Consider the following 19,135-nt stretch of genomic DNA (forward strand, 5'->3'; position numbering starts at 1 on the left):
CTAAACACATACAAGAGCGTGTGTAAAGAGTAAAAAAATAAAATAAAATAAAAATATGACCACACCACTTGAACAGAGTTTGTCTTCAAAACTGAAGTACTGGATTCAAAATGGACAAAGCCTGACCTTTTTCTACGTTAGCCGTCTTGCTCAGATTGCTGCACTTCTTACTTCTTTTTGACAGAACGATTCGTCAAGGTTCTGGAAAGAACAAAATGTCTCCGCTGCGCTTCTGAGTCTGAAGCTGACAGACCGAGATCGACGTCTCGGCAAAGAGAGAAATATCCGCGGTTTATTCGTTTATTTTCTTATGCACATGCTGACGTAAATTAATAAATGAATAATAAATGCAAAAAATAAAGAGATAACTGTTGAACAAAACTGAGGATTTAGATGAAATTGAACAATTTGGTCGTCTAGACATGTTTATTTTAAAACAAATATCAAGACCTAAGTAAATCAATTGAGAAATCAGCCAAAATTGGGCTGATCGTGCAGAACGATTACATATGTAATAAATAAAATGCTGCTCTGTACAGGTTTCGTGCCAACCAATAATAAAAGGAAATTTCTCAATATTTTTGTGCCTCCAGTGCCTCCAGCAGCCAGACCTTTTCCAAAATAGGTTCCTTTTTTATTTTTCCAATGCCAATAGTATATTTATCCTTGCAATAGCACGACCCAAAAGACTCCATCGGGGGAATTGCATCTCTGACATAACCAAACAATGAGTTTATCTTCAGTCGCATGGCGTCAAATAAAACTCAATCTACTCGGAGAAGAAGACGTTTGGGAAATGTTGGCGAGTCATAAAGAAATGAATTAAATCAGAAAAAAAAAAAAAATAATAATAATTTGAAAAAAAGAAAGAATAAAAAGACCAGAGGGCAAAAATGTGGCAATATCTTCATAATTGAGTTCATTTCCATTTTGGCTGATAATAATTAAGTTTGGGATTTGTACACTAGTGGGGAGTACAGTGTTTTATCACAGCGAATCACTACTGTGGTATCTTTTCGCCAGCCAAGGAGAGATGTGGAGGGACGTGAGATAAAACCCTCTCCTACCTCCCCATAACCCCTGCAGAGAAATTAGGTTTATTTTTCACTTGGCTTCTCCCATCTCTATGATGTGATTCTTTTTCTTTTTTTTTTTTTTTTATAACTTTGAAATCCTACGCAATGTTATTCTTTAATGCCCTCTGCAGAGTGTGCATGCATGTGTGTGTGTGTGTGTGAGAGAGAGAGCATTGTCAGGCAGGATAGGGCATTATGGGGGAAAGTACACGGTTAGCTGGAGAAAAAGGGGGAAAAAAAAAAATCCCGAGGGAGCAAAAGATTTCTATTAAGTTAATTTCCCCCCTGCTGTGATGTATGAATGCACATACAACCGTGGCAGCTTTGCATGTATTTTCTTGGCTGTTGAGGCTTTAAATGCGAGCTAAAGAGGCCACGTTGCAAGCGGCGCTCCGATAGAGTCGGAGGATGCGAAATAGTTCAGATGGACACGGGGCATTTAATGTTTCATAAAGTAGTTTCACTTCATATCAGTCATTCCCCTCATGCAACATTTAAAATCTACTTGTTTATTGAAATATTTAGCAGCGACTATCTTCATGCTCCGAGGAGCTCCGAGAGATATTTGGCTGGCTATAAATTAAAGTCTCTCTGTAAATCCTGATTAAAACAGGAGCGTTAGCCTGAGACCCGATGGGTGAAGTACAAACACGCCGCCACAGGAGCAAGAATCACTGACATGAAAGAAAAAAAAAAAAAAAAAGGGAAAAAATAAATAAAAAAAAGAAACAAAAAGAAAGTATTGTAATGAGACTGATATCTGCGAACTGTGCGGCGGATTAAATCTCAAAGACATTGAATTGGAATTATTCATATTTTCTTTGTTCTGTTCAAAAGTGCGCGTCTCTCGGGTTTCGGGGCGGTTATTAAAGATGGAAAATTTGAAACGCAGGCCCGATATAGCAAAACATTCAGTATCCCGTAATAACCGTCGTCTCGTGTTAAAAAAACCATCGCGGATGCTCCTTGGCCGTAATTTAAAGGGCAAAATTTGTATGACCGGCAAAGGCTCCTGTAGGATGTCTGTTCTAATGAGAACAGGCCGAGCGCAGCCAAAATGCAGTCTGATCTGTGATGTCACGGGTAATACGCTGGCAGGACATAACTGCCGGCTGGCTGAGCAGCTCTTACCACCATGTTATTAACACAGATCAGTGTACCTGCCTCTCTTCAAACACGATAAGCTTCAACACACAGCTCTCCTCACTTCGCCGGGTGAAGCTGCCTAATACCCACCAATAGGAAATTAAAATGTTCTCCTCCGCCATCTTTACCCGTCAGACCTCGGAGGCCGTCGCTCAATTTTCTGCGAACCGGGTTAACTTTTGACCTTTAATGGGCGTTAAAAAAAAAAAAAAAAAAAGGAAATACCCAACGCATTTAAGGATCCGTTTTTGCTCGAGGGTGAAATTTCCGAGTTGGGATTCAGAGACTTGAAAATTGGGCGTCCGCTTGTACGGAGAAGGTTGCTAGTCAAAGCGATGGGCTACTCAGCGGCCTCGATATACGTTTATACACTTTTTTTTCCGTAACCTTGTTGCAAGGAAATCTAAATACTGTTCATTTACAAACATGCATTTTACCATTTTATTAAACCTGCGGTCGACTGGCGCCTCTTGTCCAATGACAGTCGGGATAGTGCAGGAAACGCAGTAGATAATGGATGGATGGATGGATGGATGGATGGATGGATGGATGGATGGATGGATGGATGGATGGATGGATGGATGGATGGATGGATGGATGGATGGATGGACATTTGTTAAGGATTCATCAAACAACACCTACAGCCTTTCCCAATAATTCTATTTACGTCCTGTGTCTTCTGTCTTTCACTTGTAAAGCGTCTTTGAGTATCATAAAAAACGCTATACAAATCTTATGCATTATTATTATTATTATTATTAAACATTACGTTCGATTCACTCTCACAATCTCTCACAAAATATTCAAGAGGTTAACAGGAGAAGCTAAATTTTCCACACATGTGAATGAATGAGTGGATGGTTGTTTGTCTCTATATGAGGTCGTGTCAGGAGGCACAGCCACAGAATAAGCAGTATAGACGATAAATAATAGAATAAATGAATCCCGGGATGATAATAATCATTATCCTTAAATCTAATCGTACAAATTCGGCGCTTCTTACTTTTCTGCTTTAACAGCGGCAAACTTTGCCGGTCGCTCCGCAGCCTCACCGTCCCCAACTGGCTCATCGGAGCGTAAGCGATGATGTTTGTCATTCTAAAAGTTTTCCTGTATGGCTTACTTTTGTAGTTAAAGACCTGTCTGTTTGTGAAACGCTCCCGTGTCTGCGTTTGTCCATGTTTGTTTCTCAGACCGTTTGGGAATCAGCTGCACAGAGACTCAAGTTTGCATTCAAATCCAGACCGATTGTGGCGCTGAGCCGGTGGATCGGCAAATCAATTATTTAAACGTGGATTAAGACTAAAAGAGTAGACAAGAGGGGAAAAAAAAAAGGGGTCAAAAAAATTCTTGTCTGGAGAAAACATGACTATCGTACTTTTCCTCAAAATAGAGCCTCGCTATGAAAATAACAGTCTGTGAACAAGGCTACTTTGGAGGATGAAGCCAAGCAGAAAATATTTAGAAAAAAAGCAGGCTAGAGATACTTGTACAGTTGAATTTACCTTTTTTTTTTGTAACTGCTGAAGAATTAAATTCAAAATATAATGTCTCAATGTTTCCATCGAACCACCAGCAGTCGAGAGCTGTTATATGGAGAAGCGTCATGTGATTGGAATGAAGCGACGGGTTGCTTCGGCTAGCAACACGGCTAGACATCTCCGCTCGTTCCCAAAGATGCATAAAATAATTTGAATACGGCATCAGGGGAAGCGAGGGAATGAATTTAATAATAATAATAATAATACATGGGATTTTTATAGCGCTTTTCATGACACTCAAAGATGCTTCACAAGTAAAAACAGAAAGAACAGAACATACGCAGAATTATTGGGAAATTTCAACTGTAAGCTGTGGCGCTTGACTCTGTAGAAACGTGCGGCACCAAGCGATGGTGTCTTGCAAATGAAGCGGCATGAGAACAATGTAATCGTACGGATCTTCTAGATGTGTCATATATTACCGCACCCGAAAAAATTAAAGTTTTTTTTTTGTGTGTGGGTGGGGGTGGCTCTCGAAAAAAGGTATCCCCCGATTTGGGCGATTGTTGCTTTCCCTATCGGATCCGCCACGGCTGGATGAAAACCCTTCACGTGCCCGGTTCATGAAAAAAATGACATGAAAAAAATAAACAAAAAAAAAAAGACATATTTGGGCATATCATTTAGTTATTTCTTGATCGTGTGTTTTTATTTGTTTACTATCAAAGCCTGTCCGAGGTCACGCGCAAGCCAGCTGTTAAGTGTCCCTTCGGAGAGTGATGAAAGTGGCTCTTAGGAAAAAAAAAAACAAAAACAAGTAAATTTAGTTAAGGGTGCAATCAAAAGAAATAACAGATCGGCGTATGAATTCGGAGAGTCTTTGCTGTTGGCCTGCGTGACCCAGTGGAAACAATTAGCCGGATGAGAGACGGAAGCCATGCAAACTCTTAACATGTGCTATTGTTGGGGCTTTCATGAAGTTTCACTTAACTTCTCCTATCCAGATCTGAGAAGCCCGAGGAGCCGTATACAAACTTCTTAGATGTCTGAGCCTAGAATAGCACGCTGACAAGTTACTGTGTGTTGTCACAGTATTCTCACATCTCATAAATATTTCATGCATTGCGCTTTCTGACATTGAAATTGCGGCGCAAATTGCTTTATATAAAAAAAAAAAAAAAAAAAGAAAAAAAAAAGGTCTCTTCAGAAAACAAAAGTCATATGAGGCAACATGAACGGGTTCCGTGTAAAGACTGCAAGGACGAATGGGGGGGAAAAAAAAAAAAAAACGACGTAATCGGGCGTGTTGCCTTTTTGTACGACCGGCCAAGAAGAAATTGTGTTTTAAAAAGGTTCCTTTGAATTCGTGTAGGTCATACGTAGGCATTAGTCTATAGTCCCTGCGAGCTGTGTTTGCAGAGACGCGCCACATCTCTGTTTGTCAGCGCTGAGGAATTGCAGCTGTCGAAAGTGATGCAGCCCTATTAGGGATGGATTCCAAGCCGAGACGGAGCCAGACAGAGAGCTGCTGTGGCGACAAGATGATAACAAGGCACTCATTGGAGATTTGAAGGATGGTATTTGTGCATCGCTCTTTGTGTGTGTCGGATGAGGATTGGGCAACGGACGGGTTAAGATAAATAGCGAGGGGGAGCGAGGAAGGAGGAGACGAAGCAGGTAGGGTGGGTGGAATGATTTGGGCGTGGAGGGGATGGAGACGGTGAAGAGATGAATCGGAAACGCCGAGTTGACCGAGCACGCGAAGACCAAGGCGAGGAGGAGCTCCGTCCCCAAACGCCCCGTTTTGTGGCGATTGGCAGGTTTATTCAGAGGGAGTGACTCACCCTTTATCCCGGGGATAATAAGCTCCATAAGCTAAGCTATTTCCAACAGAAGAGAAGATAAAACCGATAGAAGAAATCATCTAATTCGGTGAAACACATATGAGACGAGGCCCAGTACCCTGTCGTGCAGCAGAAGCAGCTCTCAACAGTAGGTACATTATGCCACAATTAATCAGCGAGCTGATTGATTTCTTGATTAAAAAGTCTGCCAGGGAGGATCAAGCAAACACTCTTTACAATTAACACACTTGACAAACTATGTAGGAAGTATATTTTAGCTTTTAGCCTCTCCACGGAAACCGCGACGCACACGCGCTTCTGCGAAAGCTACAAAAGCTAGCGACGCTATCGAATGGCTACTCACGGCAGAAAATGGAAATTTAACATCACGCAATTCCGTTATGTACATTCTCGCTCTCCAGCAACAAAAATCCGAATGGTAACAAGGTTATCCGAATGGGTATCCGCTTAAGAGAACTTTCGAAATGAGCTGATTCATGCTCGCAGCTGATACCGAGCCAACCGCTGCTTAATAACCAAAGGGAAACTCCACTTTTATTATCCACATGCTTTGTCACCCCTGCGAATAAAACATAGATGGAGGCAAAATGGATAGGTGATAAAGACCGTGTCCGGAACAACTTCGCATCAATCTGTCAGGCCGGTCGTTTCCCATCTACATAGTCAAAGCAGACGTCCCTGAACTTTGGAGAGCGTTATGGTGGAGGCAATGAAATGGACCAGAGAGTTGTCAAGGACATACAGCTATTTTAGTGAGTCAAGGAGAGCGGGACACTCGATGGTTTCTGAAAGACCGAGTCCGGAACGAAAACATCTCGGGTGGTCAAGCTAAGCGTCGTTCGCAGCTCAGTCAGACTTTAAAATGGGTCACATTTTAAGGTCTGACCTTATTCGGACCTTAAAAATGGGTCACAGCGACAGCGGCGATGATAAGTGTCTTAACAAAATCTATTTTAAGCTAAAATATCAAATATCTTGTAAGCGCCGATGCCAAAATCAACCCATTACCTTGATCTCAAGTGAATGACGTTCATTCAAAGCGCTATCGTGTCCAAGTGACATCATGCCGTGTTGTGATCCTTACCTTGTAGGTTCGACTCACAAACCACATCTAGGCAACACTTGGACCTCTGAAATTCTACTTTGGCACATTAGGCCTGAGAAAATAACCCCCTATTGACCTGCAGGATACGTGTCCAAATATAAAGGTAGTTTCAAGAGGCTGCAATGGGTCCCCAACCATTTTTCTATGAACTGGTATCAGCGATCTGGATTTGTAAGTTGACAAATTTACCAAATATGAGTTAATGGACCCCTAACCGTCTCCACAAAACATAAATACATCAATAAAAATGTTTCTTCTAACACAGGGACTCCGTAATTAAAATTAATGTGCAATATTTTTTCATACTCTTGTGCACTCCTTGTCTTTCACCTGGTACTTAAGACACTTTATAGCCTTGACTTGTTACTTAGACACTTTCTAGTTTATTTGTATTTCTTATTCCCCCCCCCCCCCCGCTTTTTTTTTTTTATTTTATTTTTTTTTATACTGTTTATACAATTTTCTACAATTATTTATTATTGTTATATTTTACTTGTAACTCTGGCACAACAATTTCCTTCTGGATAAATAAAGTTGTTCATATTCTTATTCTTGAAATGTCTGAAATTCAATGTGTAAAGTTGGATTGGTCGGTTTGAAAATTCATCAGCATGGCCTAATGCTCTCAGCTAAGTTAACTCAGTTAAATAGGATAATTAACTTAGTTAACCCAGTTAACTAAGGTACTAAAGAACATAAATGAATATCTGTGCTGATCATTGAGCTATGTTTAAAGGTCCTGAAGGAAAAGAAATTACCATATTATCAGCTTCAGATCTTTTTTTCTAAACTGTAAAAAGTAGGTGCACCTTGACAGCAAGGTGTTATGTTTTATTAATCTTCTCGAGCCGCTGTCCACCCAGGCATGTATTAACAAAGGCTAAGGGCACTTCCTATCCTGAAAAGTTCACTTCTTGCAACAATGCCCGTGCAATTTTTAATGGCCAGCAGATCCCAGCAGTTGCAAAGAGAAAGGGTCATTTACTGGGACAGAAAGGTAAGCTTGTATATCCGTACAAGCGGAATAAAACACAACCGAGACCCCGCTGAACTGCGTCCATTTTGGGGCCAATGTTTGCTTTTGGAAATGAAAAAGACCTTTTATGATGTGTCGTTTCACTTTTCGCCTGGTACAAAATTACGTTTTTGCTCAAAACTCGGCCCAAAAAAAAAAAAAAAAATTAATTGCATCAGCTATAATGTGCACTTGAGGGCAGACACGAAAACACATGAAATCACTCCAACTAATTTATGCATATGCAAGAGCTAATGCAAGTGTTTAAATGAAAATACGTTGATATAATCGTGACAATAATGGATGAAATAAACAATGTTGCATTCATGTGATGAATATGCCTGGTTTTGTGTGTATAAAAAATGGTGGGTTTAATGTGTGCAGCTTCATCACCCTCACTTTTGTGCATGTAGACTTGCACATATATCAAATATTAAATCATATTACATTAAAAGAAGCATGACTAACGTTTCTACCTGTGTTCCTGTACATTTGTGCAGCAGAGCCTTTATTCAAGCCGTTTGCGCCGAGCATTAGAACAGACCAACTAAAGGTGGGATTATATAATTACTGCTATAGAAATATAATTACAGTCTTGAAATGCGGCAATTATCCGTGGCAGCTACATGGGCTGTTTGAGTCGAACTTAAGTTCAATGCTGTTGATGAAAGTTTCCAAGTGCTATGAAGTCTTTCGAGGCCATTGATGTGCTATTAACGGTATATTAATAGCAACTCTCTGGCTTTCGCAGACTGAGGTGATGGAGTTATGTTTCGGATAATTATTGTGGCAACAGTCTTTGATTTGTTCCCTTTCCCCTCGGTAGATTTCCAATAATCCCAGGTGGATTCTGATCATCTAACAGCTGTTTCAGATTTCCCACCTTTTTTTTTTTTTTTTTTTTTTTTTTTTTGCAAGAATGCTTAATTAAGTTTTCTGATACCTCCCAAATCAAGTTTAATCCAATAAATCGGATCGTTATTCGCAATCAAACCGACGTTTAATTGGTGCACAGTTGTAGCACGAGTACAGATAAAAAAGAAAACAAAACAAAAAAAAAACAGGCAAACGGGCATTAATACAATGACAGAATGATACCACTTGCAGGGCTTTTCTTTGTCACAACAGATAGAATAAGGACAAATTATGTCCATTTTTTAAAAATAAGTGTTCTTTTTTCTTTATTTAGTACATAATGTTCCTAAGAGGGCGTTCCATCCCTGCAGAGATGTGTTGCACATTTTTTTTGTGTGTTTTTCCCTAATAATAACATAATTCATTTGACTATTGGATGTCAAAAAACAGGTTGCTAATTGAGTTTTAGATATTACCACAATTAAATGCACCTTAATTTCAGCTCTGTGGTCTTGACTTAGCGCCATTACATCAAAAAGCCTTTAGACACACAATAAACTTCCATCATCACATAGCCGACAATGTGAAAATGTGGTTTCCGCCCGCTGAACACACGGTTTGGTGATCGTGCCGACGTCTCCTCGGACGATGTATGTCCATTTCAAAGCGCTAGACGCAACAACATGCTAAATCGGCAAAAAGGTTAGACAATCAGCACAACAGAAAGAGGTAATGGGTGCATTATGTCATTTTCTTTTAGGGCGTCCTGTCAGTGCTTCTGGGTAGTGCCCGCAACTGAGGCAATAACATTTCCACAGAAAGCAAAGATAAGGTTTTTCTATCCTTACGAATAGTCCCTTGGCTGTCTTAGTTTGTATTGCACACATGGCTCTTCCCATCCAAGACAAACCCGAATTTCATATCCCCTCTAGCTGGCAATACCTTTCAGAAGAAAAGCTAAGCGAATAGGCCTCTTACATCTGCCCTCCTTTGTCTACGTCGTGCTTTTATGGAAACGTCTAAAAAGACCGAGAAAAAAAAAAAAAAGAATAAGGGAAGGAAAGTGTCAAGACTTTGGAGTGTTATGCTTTCTCCATTATTACAAGTGTTAATAGCCTCAGACGCTGAATGCCCGGATAAGGAGGCGCACAAGAGACTTCCAGTAAGCATTGATGCCAGGATTTGGAGCTGATGTTGCTCTTGTGAAAACCGACAACAAGCGAGCGCGACGGAAACCGGGTTATTGCCGAAACCAGCCGATGGTTAAAATGGTGCTGCGAAGTGAACGGGCTTGTTATTCTTCACAACGTGTCACTAGTTCAGAATAAAAGTCTTTTCATCATCGGACAAGGGTGTGTTTTTGATGTGAGAGCGTGCACGTAGGCCAATTATAAGCGGACAAACACCTTCTCGCTGCTCGCCAAGTTAGTTATTCAGTTTTTGTTTCTTTCTGTTTTTATTTTTCTAATTTAAAAGTAGATAAAAAAGGACTTGACATACAAGAATCGCAGCTCAAAGAGGTTCAAAAGCAAAAATTCACATGCACATATAAAATATGAGCATGCAAGATATAGAAAAAAAAGATGACTAAACCCTTTTGATGTTGATATCAAAGTGAAACGATATTAGGCAAAACATCAATCCGTTGGAGTCATATTTTTGAGACAAAAACCAAAAAAAGCTCATCCAATCTGAATATTTCCCGGTTTATTTGCCTTTCAGTAAGATTAAACCAGGTTGATATTTGAGGAATGTCATCTTGGGTTTCCCCTGAATTACAACATTCAATCATTTATTTATTCATTATCTCAACCGCTTATCCTGCGTTCGAGGTCTCGGGGTCGCCGGAGCAGTTTCCGACAAATCGTTGTGCGAGAGGCGGGGTTCACGCCGGCCAATCACAGGGCCACAAATAGAGACGTACAACCGCTCCATCCCTCTTTCAACACGTCCGGCGGGAAAACCGGAGAAAGCCCGTGCAAACACGGGAAAAACGTGCAAACGCAACACAGAAAAAGCTCGCTGACGCCCTTCTTCTACATCTTTTCCTTCCGGCTGCTCCCCTCAAGGGGTCGCCACGGCAAATCGACCTTCTCCATCCGACCCGATTCTCCGGATCCTCCTCTCTCACACTAATTAACTTAATGTCGTGTTTCACGGCATCCATAAATCTTCTCCTCGGTCTTCCTCTGGACTTCCTGCCTGGCAGTTCCAACCCCAAGCATCCGTCTACCGATACAGGTGGTCCACATTTAACGACGTACTCGGAGTTACGACGGGGTTTGGGATAAATATTAAAATACGCGCGGGATGCGCCGTCAGCAGACTTGTGAGTGAGTATGTCTTGTATGTGCTTATCATCGGCTTATATTTATGAAAGTATTAGCAATAAAGGAAAAAAAAAGGTAAAATAGCGCGGTACAAATGCACGATATGGATGCAAATTCTGTGCGGCAGTACGACAGACCCCAAACCATCGCAGTTTGGCTTCTCTGACCTTCATTCAAAAACCTCTAACATGTGCCGTCCCTCCGATGGACTCATTCCTGATCCTATCCATCCTGGTCACTCCTAAAGAGAACCTCGATATCTTCATCTCTGCAGGAACCTTCTCGCTATGAAGCCCCAGCCCCTGCGCCACCGTGGCGCCCCACTGATTCAACATATGTCCAGCATTTTACTGAGAAATTACCGACTTCTATCAATGCAGAAAACGAGCATCGGCGTTGTTGACGATGAGCAATCTGTCGTTGGTGCCTCGAAAAAAAAAATGTAGTAAAAAAATAAGTTGAACTTTGCATCTGCTTCGACAGCACGGGGCTGTAAATTCATTGCTACTTAAAAATTCATTACTGGCTTCCTTTTAAAAGATATAGTAGATATACTTTCAAGTATGATTGACAGAAGTTGCATTGATTCTCTTTCTGGAAACATGTTTTTTTTTTTTTTTTTTTTGGTTTGTTTGTGTTTTTTAGCGGCTGCTACAAGAAAAGTCAAACAAAATAAAAAAACTTGAGAAAAAAAAAACAAATCAGCCGTAGTTGTCAAATGTGAGAAAATGCAGCAGATTCTTTAAACCCGCTTTGGCAGTATCATGCCGAAATAGGACGAAAGTCCTGACATCTGTAAATCGACACCCCAAAACACAAGGCATTATTTTCTGCGCTCCTTTTTTTTATTCCCCAAGAGTCTTCCACACCACTCAGAACGGGAAACTAATTGAAATTACGTTTTGTTTTCGTCCCTCTCCCCTCAGAAGGAACCTGACATGCTGCACGCCGGTGTGACGCTTCATCCAACGAGATGCTCATTAGACCATGAAATTGAGCGATGTAACCTCGTCTTGTATTAAAAATAAATACCGAAGGAAAAAAAAAAAGAGAAAGATACAGAAATGAAAGACTGGAACCCCAATCTTTGGTACAATGTGAAGGTCGTGTCTTTGCTAACAAACCATAAATATATATATATTTTTTTTTCTTTTGATGCCAGGAAACTAAAAATATTTCTGACCCATTTTATGTTCATTGAGTGGTTATTCACTTTATTCTCTTAAAGGTTACACTCAGACAGTTACTTCCCTGCACTCTCATTAATCAAATTGCGTGAGTTCAGGCCAGTTGGAACAAACAGTAATGGAACAGGTTTCTCAGGCCTTTGAAAAAAGATAAGTCGTGATAACCCAAAACACAATAAACTTCATGTCCCGCATTCAAAAGATGAATTACGTAAAAGTATAAACGCATTAGCAAAAGCCAACTCATGGAACGAGACTCTCACTTTGAGTTTATTAGTATTTAGAGGTACTTGGGAAACGGTCAATACGAGACACTCGCTCGTATTCTGTGGGCGATTCAGTCACAAATTATATGCAGAACATGCACAACTCCTCTCCAATAGCAGAATGACAGTCCCATTTGTCATATTAACGGCAGTGATTATAAATACTCGTGCGGTGCAGGTTTGAAAACTTGTGCACTCGGGGGGGGGAAACTGAAGAAAACTTCAATTGCAATATCTGAAAAACGATTGCAGCGGAGTGGCAGTCAATGAATGAGCTGCCGGGTGAAGATGAAATTGAAAACTATTGTGAGAGCACGGTTAACGCCGAATGCTTTTGTCAAGAAAAGTAAAGACCATACACACACACACACACACACACACACACATTCATTAGTTGCATGCTTTAAAATAACCATCGATGTGACAGATATACGGTCATTCAGCCGATTCGTCCCATAGATCTAGTCAGTAATAGCAAAATGATATCTTTAGGAAAGGGCTTTGGATAACATAAACGGCAGAGTTTATATAGAGTATGCGGGGAAAATGCTCAGAACTTGTATGCTGCAGATGACAAACTAACGCTTGAAGCTACTGACGCAAGCCAAGAAACGACACTCGTCCACCGCGTGCCCACCGCGACCGGTCCGGTATTAACTAATCACCGCCTTAATGCGGCCGCTCCCTGAGGACGATGACGGCGCAGACTGTTTGAGACGGTCGACGAGGCCCCGAGCCAAAATACAGCAAACTCATACCCTGGTGTTCCTGCACGGTAAAACCACCAGCTGAAAACCACCACTGAGAATCCAAGCTGCAGAGAAGAGGGTGATTTTTGAACACGCGTGGGTAATATCGTTACGAATAGGGAGCGCTAACACAGCTATCATTCATTTGACTAATGCGGAATTCCATGCAGATGGGGGGGGGGGGGGGGGCGTGCAGTAAAATGCTTGTCAACTGCTTATTTCTTCCTGCGAATACATTCAAACCGAATTTGACGAACAACATTTGCTTATATGAGAGACTCCAGAACTCCAGTTTTCACCGGTTTTACCGCATGCATTCAAGTTGGATTGATTAGGCAATGTTTTATTTATCGATTCTCCATTATTTCTAATGGCGTCTCAACGCTCTGCAAGGAAAACTGGGTGACTGTCTTCGATGTGAACGAGAGAAACGGCTAAAAATGAAAGTGGAGAACAGCAATTCACGAGAAGACAAGAAGACTGCGATGCTGGACGCAGAGAAATTATCATCCTGTTGAGCCGCATTTTGTAATAACGGTGAATTTTGTAATAAACGTCCAAAATGTAATAACTATTTCATTTCATTTTGTAATAAAGCCGCATTTTGTAATAAACAGCCCCAACGCATTGTTTAACAAATTTTGCCACATTATGTAATAGGTTATTACATTTTGAGAGGATTATTACAAAATGCACTGACAACTTTTTTATTCGCTAGGAAATGTAATAACATGGAATTTATAGAATATTCTCTGTTAATGCAACCTTTGAATAGTGTACTGATAGTAATCGCTAAGTTCTGCTACTAGACTAATACAGTGATACTAATAATAGGCCTAGCTTTTATAAATACTTTAAAGTAAAATAAAATACAAATAACAAACAAATAAACTATGCTTTAGAATTTTTATTACATAATTCACCATGTTATTACATTTCCTAGAGAATAAAAAAGTTGAAAGTGCATTTTGTAATAATCATCTCAATATGTAATAACTTATTGCAAAATGTGGCAGTTTATTACAAAATGCGGCTTTATTACAAAATGAAATGAAAAAGTTATTGCATTTTAGACGTTTATTACAAAATGCACCGTTATTACAAAATGCGTCTCAACACATCCTTTATTCATCACACATTAGCACGATATGGAAAAGGACTTGTAACCCTCATTTCCTGTAACATGAACAAGCTACAAACGCTCGGAGGAGCCGCCGTTAAAAGCCCGTCCAGCTTTCTCAATGTAAACATGCGGGCTAATGTTCAGTATACATGACATCTCAGTGTTGGGTTTCTAACTGGAACACGGTGACTCATGCGCTTCACTTTTAAGTCTCGGGCACTGCGGAGAGGAAACTGCAACATCCTGGAAGTGGTTTGGTGAAGTCTGCAGAGTGGGCCGACAAAAAAAAAAAAAAAAAAAAACAGTGTGGCTTCATAGAGTGTAAAATAGGAGGGTTTGGCATTGTGCAGAAAGGGGAGGACAGCGGGAAAGACGACAAAAGAGCGCAGGTCGCCCGGGTAATTTTGCTCTGATCGCGCGGCGCTGTCGCGAAACTCCGGGAGGGAAGCCCATGCATCACACTGTAGCTTTGTCCCGACTCCTCTCTTATGATTGATCACCCACACCTTGCTTTAATTTAAAGTCAATGGCATCTATAGATACCTGTCAGTGCAGACCAAGCCGTAATGTCCCATCGCTGGTCGGAGCCCCTGTCCAACAGAGCGGCTGCCAAACACAACCTCAGCAGCCCCGACGGTTTCAGGTACAAAAGATAGGAAAAAAGAAGGCGGCCGGTAATAACTCACCACCGCTGTTTTATGGCGGGTAAGTGTGACAGATAGTATATGTTATTTCAGACAGCGAAGATTGCTGTAGATGAAAGACTCTGAGGGTAAAGTGTCCAAATTCTATTCTAGGGATAATTTTCCCCTGAGTTTTAAAGCTAAAACTACATGATTCTGAAAAAAATTCACATTTCAGTAAAATATCACTTATTTAGTGTAGGTATGTCTTCCTGTCTGTTGCTGTTTTTTTGTTGTCCATCAAATCACATATCAATTAAATACTAAATAATTTGTTATTTTCCACAACAATGGAAAATGCTCATAACATTTTTTTTGTTTTGTCATAAAATTTGTTTTTAAAAAACCCCCCCCAAAAAATCAGTAGAGTTAGAAAAGTAATTGCACTTTATAATGGATATTTTGTGACATTTGAGAGGATGGAAATTATGTTTTTTTTTCCCAAAGTATGGTTTCTTAAAAGATGTCACATCATATTTTATGGAATAGCGATGCAATAAATATATGGGGTAAAATCAATAAACACATAATGAACGAATAATAATGTTGACGAAAGGTAATAATCCAATTACTTTGTTTTTTAGCACTGCAGCTCAAATGAAAAGATCCATCTAGATGACCGATTTAATTTGCAAAACAACGAACACAAAAGTAAAGTGAAAAACCTCCGAATTATAATAAAAAAAAATCGTCAAGTTGTTGTTTATGTCTGTGAAGAAATTGGAATTGATTTCACTCCCTAAAATCCGCACGAGTCTAGAGCAGTCCCCTCTGCTAGTAAACAGGACCCGATTCTTTATTTATTCATTTTTTTTTTTTTTTCTCGGGCGTCCAACTTTCACCGAGTTATCATTAAAGCAGACCCTCAGGGTTCCCGCTGGCAAAATTCTGATTCGTTGTCCGTGACCTCCACTCTTGCATTTATAATACGGAACCTTGCCCTGGAGGGCACGGGAGACACCTGCAGGACTTGGGAGGCAAGTAGCCCGAAGCAGCAGAGGATATAAATATTTGACATCTCCTCGGGTTAAAGGTCATGTACTACAAGCGCCACAAAGACACGTACGGTCACACGGGAGATTTGTTCGTTATTTATATGGTAAAGACACGCACACATATGTTCATTAGAGATTTGAACATGTCACTAAACACGACACAATGCACACGTAGCTCTGTGTGAAGCCGACTATTCGAGCAGAAATGCAGGAACAAAATAGCAACTCTTTAATCCAAAGCCTTTTTGCTCCGAATCTCTCCTGGCCTTATTACACACCATTATTCTCCGAGTGATTGACATATCTCTGATGACATTTCACAATGAATGAATGTGATTATTATAAACGACTGTAAGAACCTTGCCAACGCTATTGTGTTTCAGCTCCTGACGACAAAAACAAATCCGTGTTCGTCCAAGGTTGCAGTGATTTAAAAAAAAAAGAAATATACAAACCAATCTATCATGCATGGGTTTTTTTTTTTTTTTTTTTTTTTTTTAATATCGACGGTGTCTCGCTGTCGCTTGCTCTCTACAATAGATCATCTTTACAATCGCGATGTAAATCAGTGGCAGCGTGTACAGTAAATATGGCAATCCCATGTTGCCTCGTGGCTCGAAATACATCTTGGTGTTTGTAACCATCGAGTCTGTCAACAGTGTTTTACTGCCCGTTGCCATGACGAATGGGTTGCAATGACCTTTGAGTGGTAGGACGAAACGTATGACTACTGTCAAGTCAATGACCCCTGGGTTTTTTTTATTTTTTTATTTAACTTGCCTGTTTATATATGTATTTTCAGTATTGTCAGAGATTAATTTATAAATCAAAATCGCTTTTTTCCACAACTGAATACAATGCATCTAATTTGGTGGGACTGAAAAATATAAGAAGGGAAAATAAATGGGAGGACATCCTTAAAATCCTTTTTTTTTTTTCAATTTTTTTTTTTAATTTTCCTCAATACGTGCCCCTGAATCATGGCAGGTACAAAAGCGCAGCGCTTAATCAGAGAGTCTGGCAAAATTGCATTTTTCTCCTCACAGGCTGCAGGTGTAAATGTTTCAACCCAGAAACATCTGAGGAATTTCGGCAAGAGCAGATTGATTATGTATTCGGCTAACAGGAGAGCCGCGGAGAAAGGAGGCACCTACGTTTTCTTGTTTTCATGTGTTGGTGAGTCATCTCAGGAAAAGCAGATTTAACTCAAACTGTATTTGTCCAAGGTTTTCGTCTGTCGTTCGCTCGCTTCTACTCTCTACCCTGAGCTCCCATTTAATAATCGGCGATAATTCTATATTTATGACATTTTGCTTTATTTTTTTGATGCGATTTATATTTCTATGCGGTTCATTACCTTAAAATGCGCACACACAAAAGAAAATCCGAATCAGGGGCACTTGTGAAATCTTTCCTTTCGGTTACAGACGATGAAAACGGTACAGAATCCACAGGGCTGTGACAGGTCTGTTGATGGATACGGCAGGGGTTCAGTACAATTGGCTTAAAATTGTGCCCTTTCATCGCAACAGCCAAATGGCCCCGCTCCCTTCTCCCCCGCACTTTTCAACCTGAGAATATGCTCGCAGCAGTTCCTTCGGATGTTATTGCTAAAGTGACCGAAAGCACTGCACTCGCCGCGGAAGAAAGAGCACCGGTTCATTTTGTCCATTTCAGCGACGGTGAATTGTGTCAGATTGAACCCAATCTTTCTGATGTTACAAGTGTATGTCTGTCAGCGCTTGTGAATCGGTGACACTGAATCATGTTTTTGAAAAACTCCATTTCCCCATTTGAGACGTTCAAGCGCATTCCACCAGACCACCTAGCCATTACAAGTGGGGGGGGGGGTGGGGGGGAGTATTTAGTCAGCCACCAATTGTGCAAGTTCTCACACTTAAAAAGATGAGAGGCCTGTAATTTTCATCATGGCTACACTTCAACTATAAGAGACAGGATACGGGAAAAAGAATCCAGGAAATCACATTGTAGGGTATTTCATGAATTAATTGGTAAATTCCTGGGTAAAATAGGCTTTGGTCACCTACAAACAAGCAAGATTTCTGGCTCTCATAGACCTGCAACTTCTTCTTTAAGAGGCGCCTCTGTCCTCTGCATGTTACCTGTATTAATGGCACCTGTTTGAACTGGTTATCGGTATAAAAACCACCCGTCCACCACCTCAAACAGTCCCACTCCAAACTCCACCATGACCAAAGAGCTGTCAAAGGACACCAGAGACAAAATTGTAAAGCTGCGCCAGGCTGGGAAGACTGAAACTGCAACAGGGAAACAACTTGGTGTGAAGAATTGTGGGAGTGTTGAGCCGCATTTTGTAATAACGATGCATTTTGAAATAAACGTCCAAAATGTAATAACTTTTTCATTTCATTTTGTAATAAACTGCCCCAACGCATTTTGTAATAAACTGCCCCAACGCATTTTGTAATAAATTTTGCCGCATTATGTAATAAGTTATTACAATTTGAGAAGATTATTACAAAATGCACTTGCAGCTTTTTTATTCTCTAGGAAATGTAATAACATGGAATTTATAGAATATTCTCTGTTAATGCAACCTTTGACTAGTGTACTGATAGTAATTGCTAAGTACTGCTACTAGGCTAATACAGTGATACTGATAATAGGCCTAGCTTTTACAAATACTTTTAAGTAAAATAAAATACAATTAACAAACTTATGCTTTAGAATTGCTATTACATAATGCAGCATGCTACTACATTTCCTAGAAAATAAAAAAGTTGCAAGTGCATTTTGTAATAATTTCTCAATATGTAATAACTTATTACATAATGCGGCAAAATATATTACAAAATGCGTTGGGGCAGTTTATTGCAAAATGCGGCTTTATTTCAAAATGAAATGAAAAAGTTATTACATTTTGGACATTTATTATAAAATGCACTGTTATCACAAAATGCGGCTCAACAGGGAGCAATTCTTAAAAAATAGAAGACATACTAGACCAGTGATAATCTCCCTCGATGTGGGGCTCCATGCTAGATCTCCCCCCGTGGGGTCAAAATGATCACAAGATGAGTGAGCGAAAATCCCGGAACCACACGGAGGGACCGAGTGACTGCCCTGCGGAGAGCTGGCACTAAATAACAAAGCCTACCATCAGCAACACACTGCGCCGCAAGGGACTCAAATCCTGCAGTGTCCCCCTGCTTCTACAAGTCCAGCCCCGTCTGAAGTTTGCTAGAGAGCGTTTGGATGATCCAGAAGAGGATTGGGA

General features: G+C 40.4%; 1 protein-coding gene across 1 annotated transcript in view; it reads right to left on the minus strand.

Annotated features, from left to right (window-relative positions):
• Positions 1–19,135, minus strand: part of LOC147222600 (MAM domain-containing glycosylphosphatidylinositol anchor protein 2) — a 254,616-nt gene that overhangs the window by 192,847 nt on the left and 42,634 nt on the right. The gene's annotated exons all lie outside the window — the stretch shown is intronic.

The sequence above is a fragment of the Fistularia commersonii genome, chromosome 20 (genome assembly GCF_037954325.1).
Source record: "Fistularia commersonii isolate RoL2024-O1a breed Wild chromosome 20, RoL_Fcom_v1.0, whole genome shotgun sequence".
NCBI classification, from domain to species: domain Eukaryota; kingdom Metazoa; phylum Chordata; class Actinopteri; order Syngnathiformes; family Fistulariidae; genus Fistularia; species Fistularia commersonii.